General features: G+C 43.2%; 1 pseudogene; it reads right to left on the reverse strand.

Annotated features, from left to right (window-relative positions):
• Nucleotides 1–1,512: 1,512 nt before the first annotated feature.
• On the reverse strand, nucleotides 1,513–20,954 carry LOC133237968 (5'-AMP-activated protein kinase subunit gamma-1-like; annotated as a pseudogene).
• Nucleotides 20,955–21,769: the final 815 nt, after the last annotated feature.

Raw genomic sequence — 21,769 nt, forward strand, 5'->3', positions numbered from 1 at the left:
TCTAGGCGCTCAGACTTCAGTAGTTCTGACACACAAGCTCAGTAGTAGTGGTTCATAGGATGTTACTCCACAGCAGGTGGAATCTTCCTGGATCAGGGATCGAACCTATGTCCCTTGCATTGACAGGATTCTCATCCACTGCACCACCACGCAGGTCCCTTTTCTGCATCCATTGAGATGATCATATGATTGTTATCCTTCATCCTATTAGTGTGGTGTGTCATGTTTATTGATTTGCATATGTTGAACCATGTCTGCATCCCAGACATAACCTCACTTGAGGATGGTGTATGATCCTTTTAATGCACTGTTGAATTCAGTTTGTATTTTGTTGAGAATTTTTGTATCTATACTCATCAGTGAAATTGGCCTATGGTTTTCTTTTCTTGTAGTGTCCTTATCTGGCTTTGACATCATGGTCATCCTAGTTTGTGAAATGAGTTTAAGAATTCTGTACTCTTCAATATTTTGAAAGTGTTTAAGAAAGACTGCTGTTAATTCTTCTTTAAACGTTTGTTAGAATTCATCAGGGAAACCATCTAGTCCTGGAGTTTTCTGTGTTGAGGTTTGTGATTAGTGATACAATTTCCTTACTTGTTATTGGTCTGTTCATATTTTCTATTTCTTAATGATTCAGTCTTGGGAAGTGGGATGTTTCTAGGAATTTATCCATTTTTTCTTAGATTATTCAATTTGTGGACATATAATTGCTCACAGCAGTCTCTTATGATCCTTTGAATTATTGTTGTAATGTCTCTTCTTTCATTCCTGATTTCAACTATTTGGGTTCCCTTTTCTTTTTTTCTTAATTAGTCAAGCTAATTCCTGATGGCTTCCTGACTTCCCTGATGGCTCAGATGGTAAAGCGTCTGCCTACAATGTGGGAGACCCAGGTTCGATCCCTGGGTGGGGAAGATCCCCTGAAGAAGGAAATGGCACCCCACTCCAGTATTCTCGCCTGGAAAATCCCATGGACGGAGGAGCCTGGTAGGCTACAGTCCATGGGGTCACAAAGAGTCAGACACCACTGAGCGACTTCACTTTCACTTTTCACTTTCAGTCAAGCTAAAGCTTGGTCAATTTTATATTTTTTAAAAAACTATTAATTATGTTGATCCTTTTTGTTTTTCTTTCTAGTCTTCATTTCATTTATTTCTACTCCAACCTTTTTTTATTTCTTTCTCTCTGCTAATTTTGGGCTTGGTTTGTTCTTCTAGTTCGTGAGGTGTAAAAATTTCTGGAGGGGCACAGAGCTCATGGTTTGCCCAGAAAGGGGGATATGAATAAGAGGACAGGAGCTAGCCTGAGCTAGGCTAAAAGTTTTTCTGAGTATTGTGAGGATAAGGACACCTAAAAATTCATTCTCCTTCCTTTCCCCATGCCTTCTCAGCTTCCGGGTAGGAGGGTGGGGGGCTCCTGAGCAAGGAAGAGCCTTCAGGTTTCTTCTGGGGTTCCCAGAGCTTTGGGCAGGCAGTGCACATCCCCTGGTGCCACCTGACCTCATCCCCCAGCTTAGGGCAGCTTCTCTCTGCCTGTGAGCACCAGGGTCTACAGGATGACAGATGGTGATACAGTTCCCTTGATCACATCATTCTCATCCACCACCACGAGTCGGTGACTCCCTGCTTCCACTAGCCTGCTGAGAAAGGTCTCCAGAGCCTCATGCAGGTCGCACTTGAAGCTACATTTAAAGTACTGTGATCGATTTTTCAGGGCTTTGACTACAGGCACATCTAGGTTGTGGTAGATCTTTTATGCTGCCTGATGGATAACATCACTGAAGAAGGAAATGGTAACCCACTCTAGTGTTCTTGCCTGGGAAGTCCAATGGACAGAGAAGCCTGACCGGCTACAGTCCAGAGGATCCCAAAGAGTCGGACGTGACTGAAGTGACTTAGCACAGATAACATCAAATGTGGAATAGATGTTCACCACCTGACCTTCCTCATTCACTGGCAGATCCTGTACAGAGATGCCCAGAGCCATGTCAGTGGGGTCATAGTGCAGAACATGGCAATGCTGGCATAGAAGCTAATCTTCTATTAGACTTAGACATGAATTCTAGCTTAAGAGCTCAGTGATAAACACTTTGAGGAACTTGAGAATGCACTTGTGGGTGAGGGTGTACAAGATGTTGCTTGATTCTGGGTCAACAACTGGCAGCCTGTGGATCTTGTTCTGAATTAATGAAAAGACAGCATTAAACAAGTTGGCATTAGAAGAAATGCAGACAAGTGGTTTAAAGAAGTCCTGTATATACACCTCCTTTCATGTTTCTATTTTGTATTCTTCCAGCTCATAGCTCTGAAACCAAGGCTGACATATAGTAATAGTGCAGGATATTCATGAAATTGGTGATAATCCACATGCCCACAAGTCCTTGCTTTTTAGTATCCAGAAAGGGGCAACTTGTATACCTGCAGGGAAGTAGCAAATACAACCAAATTGGAGCTTGTGAGACTCAGGTCATAGCAGCCAGAAACTTTATAAGGGAAGGATATATGCTATTGGTGGATTCTGGGGTCTCTCTCTCTTTTAATTAATTAATTTTATTTATTTTTGGCATGCAGGACCTTTGTTGTGGCATATGGGATTTTTCATTTGGTGTGAGGGCTCTTCCTTGTGATATGTGGGCTTCTCTCTAGTTTTGGGGCATAGGCTCCAGAACACCTGGGCTCAGCAGCTGCCACATGTGAGCTCTGTAGTTTTGGCATCTGAGTTTAGTTGCCCCACCACATGTGGGATCTTAGTTCCCTGACCAGAGATCAAACCTGCATCCCCTGTGTTGGAAGATGGATTCTTAACCACTGGACCCCCAGGGAAGTCCTGATTTTGGAGCCTCTTGAGTACGTTCATTTTTCCAGAGTTGGAAACTCTCAAAAAGTGACCATCTCCATTGCAAGAGGCCCTGGCTGGGTTCATTTGCTCTAGGAACCTCACTTTCTTTTTTTTTATTATAAAGGTACTTATTGCTTTGGTGCTTCCCTCATGGCTCAGACGTTGAAGAATCTGCCTGCAATGTGAGAGACCTAGGTTCAATCCCTTGGTTGGGAAGATCCCCTGGCAAAGGGAACGGCTACCCCCTCCAGTATTCTTGCCCGGAGAATTCCATGGACAGAGGAGCCTGGCGGGCTACAGTTCGTGGGATCACAAAGACTCAGACACAACTTAGCAACTAAACAACTACAACAACAACAAAATAGATAATGTATTTCCTGTGTTTCATGAAGTTAACTAGTTGCTATTATAGGTACAGTAAGAATTAACTCTGTTTTCTGACCTCCTGAGAATAATATTTTAAGGTAAGTGTTAGTCGTGTCCAGCTCTTTCTGGAACCCATGGACTGTAGCCCACCAGACTCCTCTGTCCAGGTAAGGAATTGCCTATTCATTGAACACAACTCAATAACTGGAGTTGACTAATGATAGACCAGGGAACAGTCAGGCACAGTGTAGTAAATTATGTTCTGTCATCTTATAATTCTTAACAATTCAGCTGTCGCTCTAGACATTTTTGTGTCTTTGTCTGGAGAATGGAGAGAAATAAAATTTAGGCTGCTATTACAGACAAGGTAAAAATCTGGGGTGTTGGGGGAAGGAAAGGCTTCACAGAGAAGACTCTAAAATTGGGTGCTGCATGTGAGTGAAAGTTCACGAAGGTGACATGGGGAGAAAGAGAGGGCATTCTAGACAGAAGGAACAAGATGGACACAGATCACAGATGGAAGACATCTTCGCTGGGAATAGAGAGGCTGTGTGCGTTTGTGAGAAAGAGTTCAGGAAGGCAGATTGAAGGGGCAGGGTGGGGGCCAGGTAATATGGTGTCCTTAAGAGTTAGACAAGCCTGGGACCAGACTCCTGCTCGGCCTCTAATTAGCTCTGCAATCTTGAGCAAGTACCTCTGTAATATTCATAATTCTCTATGTGTAAATTCATAAAAACAAACTAGTACCTACCTCCTAGGATTACTGTGAATTTGAAATAAGAGAGTCCATTTGAAATGCTTAAAATGACACTTGATCACGAGGTATCATTTAAGGGCTCAGTCAATAGAAGCGTGGGGTTGCTATTGTTACTGTCACACTAGTAACAATGTGTGTGTGGGTATACACACTAATAACAATGGTGCTTTTATGTGAATCAAGGGACTAGATTATGAAATGGTTTAGAGACCATGTTTAAGAGTACAGGCTTTTTCTTTTAGGTCAATGTTTCTAAAATGTGGTCAATTAATCTATGAAATTAACGGTCCTCAAGCAGCTTCTGTGGCAAAAGCAATGAAAAGATACCTGTTTAAAAATTTTATGAATTTGAAATGGAAGAAAAATTATCAAATACCATTATGCTCTTAATAAGGGTTCACATGTAGAGATGGCTCAAATTGGACAGACTCTTAAGGTATAGTTAAAATTATTAGGATATCGTTTATTTTAGTTATATCATTGGAATATTATTGTTTATGTGTGTAAAGTTTGCATTTTTTCTTGTTACTCTTGTGTTATGACTCTGATTAACAAGAATAGATTAATGACTGAAAAAGTGATTCATTGAAGTGTAAAAGCAATGATAAAAATAGTACAAAAACTACAATTCAGAAGAATAATTAGTAAACAGGATTTCAGGATCTTTTGGAACAAGAGCATCTGTGAACATGATGAATTCACTCAAGCAGCTGAAAGGGAAAGTGTGAATGGGAAGGGTGGCTATGAATATCTAAAAACAGGATTTTATTGAACCAGCGGTTTGTTCTCCTCTTGTCTCCAGTGTGCACTCTGTATTAGAAACCTCTGTCAGAATGCTTAGTGATGCTCTCAGTGGTTTTACATCATTCCCGAAACAGAATAACCTGGAGACTTCCCTGGTGGCCCAGTGGTTAAGATTCCTTTTTCTAATGCAGGGGGCATGGGTTCAGGGAATGAAGATCGCACATGCTATGCAGCACAACCAAAAAATAAGCAAATGAAAAAACAAAATAGAATAACTTTATGGGTCAACCTGGAGAAGGAAATGGCACCCCACTCCAGTATTCTTGCCTGGAAAATTCCATGGACAGAGGAGCCTGGTGGGCTACAGTCCATGGGGTCACAAAGAGTCGGACACAACTGAGCATGCTTGCCTGTGGGTCAGCCAGTAGTTTTTCCTGAAGCAGGCACAAAATAATATTTTCTGGTATGAAATTGATGTGTTTTATTTCTAAATGCGAAGAGGCCAGAACAGTAGCATCCACAGATGCAAGCCATGCTAGGGCCAACACGTTTATAAAACTGGCCTCAAACTCGGGACAAATAAAATGCTGGGAGAGGAAGCCAAAGCAGTCCTGGGCAAACCTAATGTCAGGACAGGATGCTGCATAGCGCAAATGACACACAAAGATGTGGAGCTCTTCTTATTGTAATGATGACAGCCAGATTTTGTTTTCAGTTCAGTTCAGCCCCTCAGTCATGTCTGACTCTTTGCGGCCCCGTGGACTGCAGCATGCCAGGCTTCCCTGTCCATCGCCAACTCCTGGAGCTTACTCAAACTCATGTCCATTAACTCGGTGATGCCATCCAACCGTCTCATCCTCTGTCATCCCCTTCTCTTCCTGCCTTCAATCTTTCCCAGCATCAGGGTCTTTTTAAATTTTTTTTTAATAGTTGAGTAATTTATTTTGCTTTATAGTTAAGTAAAACTATAAAACAAAACTATATTTTGTTTTATAGTTGAGTAAAACCACAGAAAGGGAAAGATATACTTAACTGAATGCAGAGTTCCAGAGAATAGCAAGGAGAGATAAGAAGGCCTTCTTAAATGAACAACGCAAAGAAATACAGGGAAGCATAAGAATGGGAAAGACTAGAGATCTCTTCAAGAAAATTAGAGATATCAAGGGAACGTTTCATGCAAGAATGGGCACAATAAAGGACAGAAATGATGAGGACCTAACAGAAGGAGAAGAGTAAGAAGAGATGGCAAGAATACACAGAAGAACTGTACAGGAAAGATCTTAAGGACCCAAATAATCACGATGATGTGGTCACTTACCTAGAGCTGGTCATCCTGAAGTGTGAAGTCAAATGGGCCTTAGGAAGCATCACTATAAACAAAACTAGTGGAGGTGATGGAATTCCAGCTGAGCTACTTTAAATACTAAAAGATGATGCTGTTAAAGTGCTTCACTCAATGTCAGCAAACTTGAAAACTCAGCAATGACCACAGGACTGGAAAAGGTCAGTTTTCACTCCAGTCCCAAAGAAGAGCAGTACCAAAGAATGTTCAAACTAACACACAGTTGTGCTCATTTCACATGCTTAGCAAAGTTATGCTCAAAATCCTTCAAGCCAGGCTTCAGCAGTACTTGAATCGAGAACTTCCAGTTGTACAAGCTGAGTTTCGAAAAGGCAGAGGAATCAGAGGTCAAATTGCCAACATTTGTTGGATCATGGAGAAAGCAAGGGAATTCCAGAAAAACATCTACTTGTGCTTCATTGACTATGCTAAAGCCTTTGACTGTGGGTCAGAACAAACCATGGTAAATTCTTAAAGAGATGGGACTATCAGACCACTTTACTTGTCTCCTGAAAAACCTATATGTGGGTCAAGAAGCAACAGTTAGAACCAGACATGAAACAACTGGCTGGTTCAAAATTGGGAGAGGAGTACAACATGGCTGTATATTGTCACCCTGCTTATTTAACTTCTATGCAGAGAGTGTGTGTGTGTGTGTGTTAGTCGCTCAGTCATGCAGAAATGCTGGGCTGGATGAATCACAAGCTGGAATCAAGATTGCTGGGAGAAGTATCAACGTCTCAAATGATGCAGATGATACCACTCTAATCGCAGAAAGTGAAGAGAAACTAAAGAGTCTCTTGATGAGGGCAAAAAGAAAAGTGAAAAAGGTGGCTCAAAACGCAACATTACAAAAATTAAGATCATGCCATCCAATCCTATCACTTCATGGAAAATAGAAGGGAAAAAAATGGAAGCAGTGGCAGGTTTCCTTTTCTTGGGCTCTGAGATCACTGAGGACAGTGACTGCAGCCGTGAAATTAAAAGATGCTTGCTCCTTGGAAGGAAGACTATGACAAACCTAAACAACGTCTTAAAAAGCGGAGACATCACTTTGCCTACAAAGGGCCATATAATCAGAGCTATGGTTTTTCCAGTAATCACGTATGGTTGTGAGAGTTGAACCATAAAGAAGGCTGAGCACCCAAGAATTGATGCTTTTGAATTGTGGTGCTGGAGACTCTGAAGAGTCCCCTGGACTACAAGGAGATCAAACAGGTCAATCCTAAAGGAAATCAACCCTGAATATTCACTGAAGGACTGATGCTGAGGCTGAAGCTCCCATACTTTGGTCACATGATGGGAAGAGCTGACTCATTGGAAAAGACCTTGATGCTGGGAAAGACTGAAGGCCAAAGGAAAAGGGATGAGGATGAGATGGTTATATAGCATCACCAACTCAATGGACATGAGTTTGAGCAAACTCCAGGAGACAGTGGAGGACTGAGGAATCTAGCATGCTGCAGTCCATGGGGTTGGAAAAAGTTGGACATGACTTAATGACTGAACAGCAACAACAACAAAACCGTTAGTGGGAATAGAATAAACCAGCTCTTTGCATCTCTGTGGTACCCATAGAAAGAGAAAGACATACCTTATAATTTTGAATTCTCATTATCATTTCATCTAATATTTTTGTGAGATATGATGCAGATTAGAAGTGTATTTGAGGGCATGCTGATGAAGGACCAGGAATGTGTCCAGCAAAAAGGTTTGGTATGTCAGTATCAACTTTTTTTTTTAATATTTATTTGTTTATTTTTTGGCTGCCTCTCGTCTCAGAGGATGAGATGGTTGGATGGCATCACCGACTTGATGGACATGAATTTGAGCAAGCTTCGGGAGTTGGTAATGGACACGGAAGCCTGGCACGCTGTAGTCCATGGGGTCGCAAACAGTCGGACACGACTAAGCAGCTGAATTGAACTAAAAGGGTCCTAGTTGTGGCAGGCAGACTCGGTAGTTGCGGCTTACAGGTTTAATTGACCATGGGGCAGGTTGGATCCTACTTCCCCAACCATGTTGGGACCCACGCCCCCTGCATTGGAAGGCAGATTCTTAACACTGGAGCACCAAGGAAGTTCCCGTATCTATTGCTACAGAAATGTACAGCCACTTCAAAACCTCACCGCTTAAATAATAGGAATTTATTAATCTCATGAGTCTGTCGGCCAGTGGAGTGGTTCTTCTCATCTCAGCTAGGCTTACCCTGGTGTCAGTGACAAGATGTGAGCAGGACCAGCTGTGTATTTTGTGGAGCTCAGAGCAAAATGCTGGGCCCCTTATTTAGACATTATGAAGAATTTTAAAGTAATGACAACAGAACATTAAACCAAGCATGGGATCTTTCTTACCGTAGGACCCTGTGTGACTGCAAAGGCCAAGAACCATGAAGCCAGTCCTAGCTGTGGGTCATCGTGTAGGCATCTCTGCTGCCCTCAGCAGGGTTCTTCCCTCTGTCTGAGTAGCAGTGTGGCTAGTCTGGGTTAGACTTGGCTGGGACAACAGGGGTAGCTATACTCTGTCCATTTCATCCTTTAGCAGGCTGGCCCAAGCATGTGCATGTGGCAAAGAGACAGGAGGAAGGACAGGCAAGCCCAAACACGCAGGCACTTCTCAGGTCTCTGCCTTGTCACATTTGCTGCTGCCCACTGCATGAGTGGTGGACTCACTGCATGAGTGGAACCACTGTGTGCTTCCCAGGGGGCACTAGAGGTAAAGAGACCACCTGTCCATGCAGGTAGACATAAAAGACTCAGATTCGATCCCTGGGTCGGGAAGATCCCCTGGAGGAGGGCACAGTAACCCACTCCGGTATTCTTGTCTGGGGAATCCCATGGACAGAGGAGCCTGGTAGGCTGCCATCCATAGGGTTGCACAGAGTCGACATGACTGAAGCAACTTAGGAAGCACGCATGTACGCACATTGGGTCACAGCAACTCCTATGGCCAACCCAGAAGTAGAGGGGGAGGGTGCTACCACACTATGACAAAAGGATGAAGAATTAGGGCCGCTTTTGCCTTGTACCTCCCTCGACTACTCAAAACCAGCTGTATCCGAGTGCTAAGATTGCACATTGTCTTATTTACTAAGAACAGTTAAGAATGGTGATCTTCGCTAAGTGGTGAAGAAGGAACGAAAATTGTTAGCACCATCAAATCTCCACGACAGAGCATATGTCTTTTCCATGTGTCTTGCGAAGAAATGGGTGGCTTGGACTAAAACTGTTTTTCTACCCTAAAATGTGCTGGCTATCCAGGGGGAACGTACTCATGTGAAAAACTGAAACGAGGGAGGAGATAAAATTTCTTTATAACGCTAATAATGCCAGGAAAAACCAGAAACCAGAAATCATCCTTGTCATTACTGGTGAGGAAATGTTATCTCAAAGGTTTCCAGTGGGTGTCAACATGCCATGGGCAATAGGTTGAAAATCTCAAACCTCTCATTTCAACCTCATCAGATATTAAGTGCAGAAGATAACATATCAGGAAATTGAACTGTGATGCAAGAGGCTTTGTCAGCCAACAATGAGTCTTCCCTAACACTTGATTTTTTTCCATTTTCTGGAGAAAGACATCAGTGACACTGGGCATGTTTAAAAACCATTTAGTGTGCCAGAAAACATGGAGAAATTCTTTCCTGAGCTGAACCCAAACAGAAAACTTTAGAAATGCATTTGTATCTGTCGTCCAAGTTAAAACATCCAAGGACATCCCTGGTGGTCCAGTGGTTGAGAATCTGCCTGCCAAGGCAGGGGACATGGGTTTGATCCCTGGGCAGAGAAGATCCCACATGCCAACTAGGGCAACTAGGGGCACAAGGGGCAACTAGGCTGGTGCCCCACAGCTAATGAGCTCAAGTTCTGGAGCCCACATGCCGCAACTACTAAAACCTGCAACCTAGAGTCCATGCTCCCCCCACTACGAGAAAAGCCATGGCAATGAGAAGGCCATGCATGGCAACTAGAGAGTAGCCCCTCCTCCCCACAGCGAGAGAAAGCCCATGTGCAGCAGAGAAGACCCAGCACAGCAAAAAATAATAAATATTTTTAGAAATCCAACCATACAGCCTTTGACTTAACTGCTTGTAAAACTGGCCTTCAGTGAGAGACTTCACCACTGTTTCTAGGTATATGTCCCCATCCAAATATACACAGCACAGTATGTAGGGCCACCGAGCATTTGCTGCCCATCATTCTCAGTTACGGGCTTCCCAGCTGGCACTAGTGGTAAAGAATCGGCCTGTCAATGCAGGCAATGCAGGTTCGATCCCTGGGTCAGGGAGATCCCCTGCAGTAGGAAATGGCAATCCACTCCGGTATTCTTGCCTGGGAAAACCCATGGACAGAGGAGCCTGACAGGGTACAGTGCATGGGGTCTCAAAGAGTTGACTATGACTGAGCGACTGAGCATGCATACATTTGTAGTTTTGCTTTCTAATTTAGCAGAGCAAGAGAAATGGAATCTGTCATTAATCCAGATACACATATACATGTGCATATTATGTACTCTAAAGATTGATTGCAAATAATAGTATCCTTTTTGCTGATTTGTTATTCCTCACCATTCTACCTTTGCTATTTCAACTTTCTATCCAAACTCTGGATCTGAGTACCTTTGAATAGTTCTTTTTAGTAAGCCTGGTATACGGCACCATCTAAACTCTTGCTACCTGTTATCCAAAATTCAGGTACCAAGTGTATGTATCCCTTGCTATATGAACTTGATTTCCAAACTCAAGGTCAGGAGATAAATAGGTTTGATAACAGGGAATACTTGAATACTATTAATTTTAAGTTATATATTAATTTTATTATTTAAAACTTTTGTGAATGTTTACCTAAAATTGGAGGTTTTCATATGCTCCATGCAGCTAATAAGAGGTTATTAGGCACTGAAAATTTAAGAAACACTCCTTTCCTTTAGGGAATGGGAGGGGGTGGAGATCACTGAAAGAGATTTTAAATAGAGGGGAAAATATAATCAGATCTGCATTTTCAGATTATTCAGGAAAATAGTGTTGAGTTTGGAAGATGGCACATAAAATTCCATACTGGGGACTTCCCTGATGGTCCAGTGGTTAGGAATCCACCTGCCAATGCAGGGAACATGGTTTGATCCTGGTCCAGGAAGATCCAACATGCTGCAGAGCACCTAAGCTTGGGCGCCACAGTTACTAATCTCGCGTGCCACAGCTACTAAAGCCTGCATGCATAGAGCCTGTGCTCCACAAGAGAAGCCACTGCAATGGGAAGCCTATGCTCTGTAACTGGAGAGTAGCCCCTGCTCACTGCAACTAGGGAAAGCCCGTGTGCAGCAACAAAGACCTAGCTCAGCCATAAATCAATTAATTAAAATAAGTAAACAAATGAAGGTACCTGTGTTCCCCAAAAAAACTTGATACTGGCCGACTTTATTCTTTCTACAAACATTCAGGAACCTACTGAACAGAGCTTGTACTGGAGGATACAAGAATGGAAAGATTGCAATGGGGGTCTATTGTCCCGAGTCCAGCCTCGTGGAAGTGACCACTATTCAAACAAATTACCCAACGATTAAATCACAATTGTGTTAAGTCCTGATGAAGAATCAGGAGTGGCTCTGAGAGATGGCACGGAGAGAAACCGTTCTTAGAGAAAGGTGAGACATGAAGGTGAGAGAGGAAGGAGATGAAAGATGATTCCAGTTTTCTGGTTTAGAGCCTGAGGTTATTGACAGAAAAAGGAGGGCGGATTTAAGAGGAAGTGATTTGCCATCTTTTGATAATTAAGTGCTGTGCTATGCTGTGCTTAGTCACTCAGTCGTGTCCTTCTTTTCGCGACCTATAGCCCACCAGGCTCCTCTGTCCATGGGGATTTTCCAGGCAAGAATATGGGATTGGATCGTCCTCCTCCAGGGGATCTTCCCGACCCAGGGATCAAACTCAGGTCTCCCACATTGCAGGAGAATTCTTTACCATCTGTGCCACTAAGCGATGGACATGATGAATTTGAACTGCCTCTGAGATATGCAGGATAGTTGTCCAGAAGGCAGGTGTGTATTTAAATGTGGAGAGAGAAATCTGAGCTGCAGGTACATATTTGGGGATACAGGATGGACTGGTAGCTATGGAGACTGACTCAGCTTGTCCACTATCCTTAATAGCTTCTCCTCTGGCCTCAGTCAAGGCTATAGACAACTGTTTCTGCAGGGCAAGATATTTTTTTCAACCAGCTTCCATCTCTTAACTTCCACTTTGAACCTCCCTACTTTGGTTTAGTCTTTATTGTTTTCTCTTGCCTCAAATCTATATATTTCCCTTATGGAATTTTTTTTTTCTCTTTGGTTGCTCAACTTCATTCACTCTACTTCTGCTAACAGCTTCTGGGTTTTGCTTGAGGCTTCACCTTCCCCCACCACTCTAATCCTATGTAGTTCTGGTAATACAGATTCCACGTGAATTAGGGGCAGGAGAGTCTATACCTGTGAAAGAGGCCTGGCTAACCAAAGTGTCCTGGTGATAGTGATTACCTCAGGGTTGATTGCATGATCAGAGTAGGAAAATAAAAAAGAGATGCCATGAAAGCTTTGCTGAGACTTCTGGCAGAAAGTCAGGGGTTCTTTCCCTCCTAATGTAAACCTAAAGGGATATAACGGTAACATTTCTACGATAGTCTTATAGCCACAAGGATTTTGAGAACAGAGCGAATACAGTGAGAGGAACATGAGAATGAAGAAAATGAATCTTGGTGATCTTGCTGAATTCCGTCTCTTACTTATGGAATTTAACCCATTGACCTTGATTATTATTACTGTTTCCTCCTATTTAATTTCTTTATTTTTATTCTTTTAATACAGTGGTTCTCAGATACATAAGTCTGACCCCACCCACAGATTCTAATTCATTTGGTCTGCGGTGTGCTCTGGCCATTAGCATTTTTTTAATTAATTTGTATGGAGTATAGTTGCTTTACAATGTGTGCTAGTTTCTACTGTACAGCAAAGTGTATCAGCTGTACATGTACCTATCTCTCTCTTTTTTTATTTCTTTCCCATTTAGGTCACTACAGAGCATTGAGTAGAGTTCCCTGTGCTAGTAGGTTCTCATTAGTTATCTCTTTTATACACAGTATCAATAGTGTATATACATCAATCCCAGTCTCCCAATTCCGGAGAAGGCAATGGCACCCCACTCCAGTACTCCTGCCTGGAAAATCCCGTGGATGGAGGAGCCTGGTAGGCTGCAGCCCGTGGGGTCACTAAGAGTCGGACACGACTGAGCGACTTCACTTTCACTTTTCACTTTCATGCATTGGAGAAGGAAATGGCAGCCCACTCCAGTGTTCTTGCCTGGAGAATCCCAGAGACAGGGGAGCCTGGTGGGCTGCCGTCTATGGGGTCACACAGAGTCGGACATAACTGAAGCGACTTAGCAGCAGCAGCAGTCTCCCAATTCATCTCACGGCCCCTTCCCCCTGGCTATCCATGTTTGTTCTCTATGTCTGTGTCTCTATTTCTACTTTGCAAATAAGATCATCTATACCATTTTTCTAGATTCCACATATATGTATTAATATGTGATACATTTTTCTCTGACTTATTTCATTCTGTATGACAGTCTCTAGGTCCATCCACATCTCTACAAATGACCCAATTTCATTCCTTTTTATGGCTGAGTAAAGAGCCTCTTGATGAAAGTGAAAGAGGAGAGTGAAAAGGTTGGCTTAAAGCTCAACACTCAGAAAACGAAGATCATGGCATCTGATCCCATCACTTCATGGGAAGTAGATGGGGAAACAGTGGAAACAGGGTCAGACTTTATTTTGGGGGGCTCCAAAATCACTGCAGATGGTGATTGCAACCATGAAATTAAAAGATGCTTACTCCTTGGAAGGAAAGTTATGACCAACCTAGATAGCATATTCAAAAGCAGAGACATTACTTTGCCAACAAATGTCCATCTAGTCAAAGCTATGGTTTTTCCAGTGGTCATGTATGGATGTGAGAGTTGGACTGTGAAGAAAGCTGAGCGCCAAAGAATTGATGCTTTTGAACTGTGGTGTTGGAGAAGACTCTTGAGAGTCCCTTGGACTGCAAGGAGATCCAACCAATCCATTCTAAAGGAAATCAGTCCTGGGTGTTCATTGGAAGGACTGATGCTGAGGCTGAAACTCCAATACTTTGGCCACCTCATTCGAAGAGTTGACTCATTTGAAAAGACCCTGATGCTGGGAGGGATTGGGGGCAGGAGGAGAAGGGGATGACAGAGGATGAGATGACTGGATGGTATCACCGACTTGATGGACATGAGTTTGAGTGAACTACGGGAGTTGGTGAACAGGGAGGCCTGGTGTGCTGCGATTCATGGGGTCACAAAGAGTTGGACACGACTAAGCGACTGAACTGAACTGAACTGAATATTCTCTTGTGTACATGTCCCACATCTTCTTTATCCATTCCTCTGTTGATGGCCATTTAGTGGACTTTGGTATTTTTAAAACTTTCCCATGTTGTATATGTAGTCAGGTTTGAGAATTCCACATCTAGCAGTCACTCTTGATTTTTTTTTTAATGTTTTATTATAAAATACCATATGTACAGAAATATAAGACACTCAGGAAAAAAAACATAAAGCAAGCAAAACACAATTTTACCTTGAGAAATGAAATATTACTGGTACCCCAGAGCCTCCTGCGTGCCCCATTTCAGTTCATCTTAAATCTCCTGCCAGATATCTTCTCTCAGTACCTAGGCTCACTCTGTTTCTTCAGCATCCCTGGAGCAATTCAAGCCATAACCTGCTTTCAAACTCCTTCCTGCCCTCACTCCAATGTTGAAGTCTTATGAAATTCTAGTTTCAGGTCTTAATTTTTCTCACAGTACACATGTCTACATTTATTTAGATATAGACATATTTTCCTAGTGTTTTTATTTTTATTTTCTTTTAATTTGGCTGTACCACATGGCATGTGGGATCTAGTTCCTTGACTAGGGATCAAACCCATGCCGTCTGCATTAGAAGGTGAAGTCTTAATCATTGAACCGCCGGGGAAGTCCTCAGTGTTTTTAGACGGCATGTTTCTTGTATCCACCACTCCTTTCCCTAGAATTTGCAGTGTTGGAAGCTGGAGCTTCCAAATAAGAACCTCTGTTCTTATTCCAGGAGCTGGTTTCTGAGATTTTAAGGGATGGGGTAACTGTACTGCCTGACTAGATAGTACATTTATATTCGAAGAGGACAGGTATTCTCTCCTTCTTAGTAGGCATTGTGTATTCTTGGGGGCACTGCTCGCCTTCTGCGGCTCCTGGAATTATTCAGAAGTGTTCTACCTTGGAGAGCTAGCTAGGTAGCTATGACAGGGCCAGGCACCAGGAATAGCCTTTCCTCTTCCTCCCCGACCTCGGTCCCTATTGTTTTGGAAGCCCTTTAAGAAGGGCTCTGCTTCCCGATCCAGGCCAGCCCTCAAGTTCAGAGCCTTCTCTAGGAAAGTTATTTATTCCTTTGTTCAGAAAGTAGTCCTGGGGTCTTTATCCTGGGAACTTTCTCTGCCTGGAGCTGTCAACTAGAGGGCAGTGTCTGATCCAGCCAGGCCAAATGCAGCCTGGTACTTAATTACCTTAACAACCGTAGGGGGGCCTCTCTTTCTCTCTTCATATTTGCTTATTCTAATCTTGGATTTCCCCCTGGCTTCCTTGGAAAGAGCTGCTTTTCCTCAGCAGTGTTTAGTGTCAAGTTTTCTCTACCCTAGTCTTGCCCTTGATTGCAAACTTTATAGAGTCTTACAGGAATTCTTCATCATTTCTTTCTTTGTAAAAAATATTTATTTGACTGCTCCAGGTCATATTTGCAGCATAGGGGATCTTTAGTTGTGGCATGCAAACTCTTAATTACAGCATGTAGGCTCTAGTTCCCCAACCAGAGATCAAACCCCAGCTCCTGCATTGGGAATGTGGAGTCAGCCACTGGACCACCAGGGAAGTCCCTTCTTCATCATTTTTGATTTAATAATAGGACTCTTTCTTGGTTTTTGGCAATTATATATGCAAAATTTTCCAGACTATATAAATATTTTATACATAAATAATACATATTAAGTATACATAATTTTGTATATATGAATAATTTTGTATATATCAATAATATTTTTCTGTCATTTTAGTGGAATTTGGGAGCACAGGAAGTAGATATCTGTGCTGAGAAAATAAAATAGTGCAACTGGCATAAGATGGCATCTTATAGGGAGTAGCTGTATTTTTAGCACTACATTTGGGCCTTAATGCATACAGGAGTATGCTACAGTTACTTATTTATACACACATATATATATATATATATTTTTTTTTTTTTTTTTTTTTTTTGGCTGTGCTGGATCTTCCTTGCTACATGCAGGCTTTCTCTAGTTGCAGCGAGCAGGGGCTACTCTTTGTCAGGGTACTCGGGCTTCTCATTGCAGTGACTTCTCTTGTTGCAGAGCACAGGCTCTAGGCACACAGGCTCTGTGATTGTGGCATCAGGCTTAGTTGCTCCATGGCATATGGAATCTTCTTGGAGCAGAGATGAAACCCATGTCCACTGTAGTGGCAGACAGATTCTTAACCACTGCACCGCCAGGGAAGTCCAGTTACTTCTATATTAACTAATGCTCAGCTTGCTAAGGGCTTCCCTCATGGCTCAGTTTGGTGAAGAATCTGCCTGCAATGTGGGAGACCTGGGTTCGATCCCTGGGTTGGGAAGATCCCCTGGAGAAAAGAATGGCTACCCTCTCCAGTGTTCTGGCCTGGAGAATTCCACGGACTGCATAGTACATGGCGTTGCAAAGACTTGGACATGACTAAGTGACTTTTGCTTTTACAACTTGCTAAATTTGTAAATCTAGAAACCCAATTTTCCCTAAGCCTTTAACATATGACTCACAGATAATGTTGTATTTATAAGTCTAGCTTTATCTTAAGTTAATGACTAATTTTCATTTGTTCTTATATCAATGCTAAATTAGCATGTAAATTTGACATAGTAAATGTTCCTAAATATTTAACATCATTTACAAACTTGATTAATAACATTTCCGTAGCTTTGGCATTTTAACCACAATTACAGATTTGATTCTCTTCAGTGCTTCAAACATCTGACAAGGCAGACTTATAAATGGAATAAATAAAATTGCTAAGCGCTGAAACACTGTTTACAGACCTAATAAATCTGAAGTTATTTACTAATCCAGAAGTTTTTTAACATTCAGTTTTAGTCTGAGTCAAATTCTCTTAAATATTTTTAATTAAAGTCACAAATCTTCTTAAATCAATCAAATTCTCTTAAGCTAACATTCTGCCTACTTCACCTGTTTGTAGCCTGGCAACTGAAGGCAGCAGAGGAAAAACATGCACGATTAAGCTTATTGGTTTTGCTTTAAATTTATGTCCACAAATCTCCAGTAAGTCCCTGGTACTGCTTCTAATATTAAATTTCCCCAATATATTTACTCTCCTGTATTCCCAAGTAGCTTTTTTTTTTCCTTAAGGGCAGGGTGGTTATTTATTAGCCTTTTTTCACCTTTTAAAAATCATTTCTTTATTATTTATTTTTTTGGCTGCACCGTGTGGCTTGTGGGATCTCAGTTCCCCAACCAGAGTCTGAACCGCAGCAGTGAAAGCCCAGAATCCTAACTGCTAGGCTACTAGGGAATTTCCTCAAACTATTATTATTTTTAATTATGGCAAAGTACATCTAACATAAAATTGACCATCTTAACTATTTTTTCAAGTGTCTCAGATAACTTTTCACAATTTGTCTCTCCCTACTCTCCGTGGATGATCTCATTCACTCTGTAATTGTAAATATTGGGAGCAATTAGAAAAGAATGATTTTGTTTTCTTCCCACTGCCAGATTTGCCAGCTTGTCTACATCTGTGCCCTTTTAAGCTGCTCTCCCTTGTCTAATAGTGGAAGAACTGTTTGTGCCAATCTCTCCACCAAGCCTTGGATCCCGTCCCCCTCACCTGCTCAAGGACTCCGCATCCAATATTATCCCCATTCTCTTCCTCGTCAGCTTTTCCTTCTACTCATCCTTTCCATGGAGAAGGCAATGGCAACCCACTCCAGTACTCTTGCCTGGAAAATCCCATGGACGGAGGAGCCTGGTAGGGTGCAGTCCATAGGGTCGCTAAGAGTTGGACACCACTGAGCAACTTCACTTTCACTTTTCACTTTCATGCATTGGAGAAGGAAATGGCAACCCACTCCAGTGTTCTTGCCTGGAGAATCCCAGGGACGGGGGAGCCTAGTGGACTGCTGTTTAGGGGGTCGCACAGAGTCGGACACGACTGAAGCGACTTAGGAGGAGCAGCAGCAGCAGCATCCTTTCCATCAGCATGCCAGAGTGCTGTCTTTAGGCTTTTCCTTTCCTTCCAGCTGCTACCCCATTATGGGAAAGTTCCTTCAAAGGCCTGTCCACACTGTTTTCTCACCACTTTACTCCATTCTCTCTTTGTGTGTGCTCAGTCATGTCTGATTCTTGGCAACCCTATGGACTGTAGCCTGTCAGGCTCCCCTGTCCATGGGATTCTCCAGGCAAGAATATCGGAGTGGGATGCCATTCCCTTCTCCAGGGGATCTGCCTGACCCCGGAGTTGAATTCTCATCTCTCGCATCTCTTGTATTGACAGGCAGGGTTCTTTACCACTGGCGCCACCTGGGAAGCCCCCATTCTCTTTTTAACCTACTCCAATACTGCCCCCAAGCCGCATGCTTTATAGCAGTGGTCCCCAGCTCTTTTGGCGCCAGAGACTGGTTTTGTGGAAGACGGTTTTTTCACAGACGGGGGTGGGGGATGGTTTCAGGATGATTCAAGTGCATTACATTTATTGTGCACTTTATTTTTATTATTATTATATTGTGATATGTAATGAGATAATTATACACCTCACCATAATGCAGAATCCATGGGATCCCTGAGCTTGTTTTCCGGCAACTAGACAGTCCCTTCTGGGGGTAATGGGAGACAGTGACACCCAAAGTGTGTTGCTTATGTCCAGTCTACTTTATAATTTTGTTTTGGTTTTTGTCACTGCGGAAAACCCTGCTTCACAAAGATAGGATGTTGAAAACAGAAGCAGGTCTTTCAGTGCTTTTATGGCATCTCAGGATATTCCGCCTTGACTTTAATCCAGAATGTGTGGAGATTTGAAGTTGTCTCAGACATGCTTTTCAGGCCACCATCATTTGCCATCTCAAGCAGTTGATCCTCTTCTACCACAGACAAAGTTGATTCACCTGGCTTATTCACAAATAGGCCCCGGACCCTTTCCTTCTCACTGCAGGGATCTTATGTGGTTCTCTTTTGAAAGCTGAGATAGGTGATCCGACAGGAGGTGAGCTCAGGCAGTGATCCGAGTAATGGGGAGCAGCTGTAAATACAGATGAAACCTGGCTCTCTTGCCCGCCACTCACCTCCTGCTGTGCGGCCTGGTTCCTAACAGGCCACGGACTGGTACCTGGTGGGGACCCCTGCTTTAGAGGACCGTGCTCAGATCCTGCTTTGGCTTTGCCCCTCCCCACGAGGGGAACACAAACCCCTGGATTTGCCCCCTTCCTTGACCTCTCTCAGGATGCCTAGGACCCTGTCTCAGCGGTCCCACACCAGTTCCCAGGGCCTGTGAGGGGCTGTTCCCCAAATCACAGGGGTGCAGTGTGTGTTTCTCCATGCCTCAGAGATGGCTGTTGGCTGGGGAGGAGGGTTGAGGAAGCAAGTGTAGGTAAAATTGGACGTTCGGTCTGAAGGGAGGGAAGAAAAAGAGGAAGGGGAGCAGGTCAGGGGCCAAGTTCTCTTTATACCAGTTCATTCTGATAAGAAACTCAAGGAAGTGGAGAATTCTAAGTCTGAACCTTGCCTGCCAATATATAATGAATACAATAATATTTTATTTAGCAGTTTGTTCCATTGATATTATTTAAATATTTAGATCTGTGATGAGTAGACCTCCACTTGTACTTTTGGCCCCACGAATGCCCACTCCGGTCAGCCCCATGAAAGCTTTCTAGTGAAGGTCACTGATAACCAGCAGTTTGCCAACCCAGTGGCCACGTCTTCCTCAACCTCTCTGCAGCTTCTGACACAATGATTCACTTTCTCCTTGGTCTTTCTCCTCTGCCTCCTGTTCCCTCTCCATCCATTCATTTGTTCCTCCTCCTCTTCCCACTTACCGTAAATATGCCCCACAGTTCAACATCACTCCACTTAAATTCTTTCCTTTGTTACCTGAGGTCTCATGTCTGTAAATACCAGCTGCTGCTGCTAAGTCACTTCAGTCGTGTCCGACTCTGTGTGACCCCATAGTCAGCAGCCCACCAGGCTCCTCCATCTCTGGGATTCTCCAGGCAAGAATACTGGAGTGGGTTGCCATTTCCCTCTCCAATGCATGCATGCATGCTAAATCATTTTAGTCGTGTCTGACTCTATGCAACCCCAGGGACAGCAGCCCACCGGGCTCCTCTGTCCACAGAATTCTCCAGGCAAGAATACTGGAGCTGGTAATACTCTCCGGTAAATACCAGCTACGGTCTTATAATGCGCTCCTCGTCTCCCTGCTCATCAACTCCACTGGGTTATCTAAGAGGGACCCCACAGTTTACATATCCAAATTAGAATTCTTGTTTTCCCTTACTAAACCTGTCCCCTCTCACCCCAATCCCTCCAATATCTTTCCATCATCCACCCAGATATTTAATCCAAAGTGCTAGATGTTTTTCCTAATTTCTCATTACCTGACATCCCACACCAATCAACCCATATGGAAGATATTTGGCTCTGTCATCATAACCTATCTTCAAACTATTCACTTCTCTTCAATTACACTGCTACCATCCTCTTCCGAGACGGTATCATCTTTCACCTTTAAGGGGCCTCTCATCTGGCTGGCCTGCCCCATGCGTGCCCCTCCTCATTACAGACTATGAATTCTTTTCATTTTGTTTGTTTGTTTGCTTTTGGCCAAACCTCATGGGCTTGTGGGATCTTAGTTTCCTGACCAGGAATTGAACTTGGATCCCTGGCAGTGAAAGCGCTGAGTCCTAACCACTGGACCACCAGGGAATTCCCAACAGACTATGAATTCTTACAGTAGCCCCAATGGGCTTTTAAAGCTCATAAACCAGACTACACGATTCCCTTGTTCAAAACCTCCCAAAAAATTCCTTTCACAGTAAAAATAAAACCCAAGGACTTCACTGGTGGTCCAGTGGTTAAGAATCCTCCTTCCAATGCAGGGAAAATGGGTTTGATCCCTGGACAGGGAAGCTCAGTTGGTAAAAAATCCACATGCAATGCAGGAGACCCCAGTTCAATTCCTGGGTTGGGAAGATCCACTGGAGAAGGGATAGGCTACCTACTCCAGTATTCTTGGGCTTCTCTTGTAGTTCAGCTGGTAAAGAATCTGACTGCAATGTGGGAGACCTGGCTTCGATCCCTGGGTTGGGAAGATCCCCTGGAGAAGGGAAAGGCTACCCACTCCAGTATTCTGGCCCGGAGAATTCCATGGACTATATAGTCCATGGGGTCACAAGGAGCTGGACACGACTGAGCAACTTTCACTTTCGGGAACTAAGATTCCACATGCCACAGGGCAATTAAGCCCGCATGCTTTAGAGACCGCTCACCACAGCTCGAGTCCGTATGCCTCAAAGAAAGAGGCTGCATGCGGCAACTAAGACCCACTGCAGTCAAGTAAATTAAGAAAAAAAAGAA

This window comes from Bos javanicus, chromosome 25 (assembly GCF_032452875.1).
Source record: "Bos javanicus breed banteng chromosome 25, ARS-OSU_banteng_1.0, whole genome shotgun sequence".
Taxonomy (NCBI): Eukaryota; Metazoa; Chordata; class Mammalia; order Artiodactyla; family Bovidae; genus Bos; species Bos javanicus.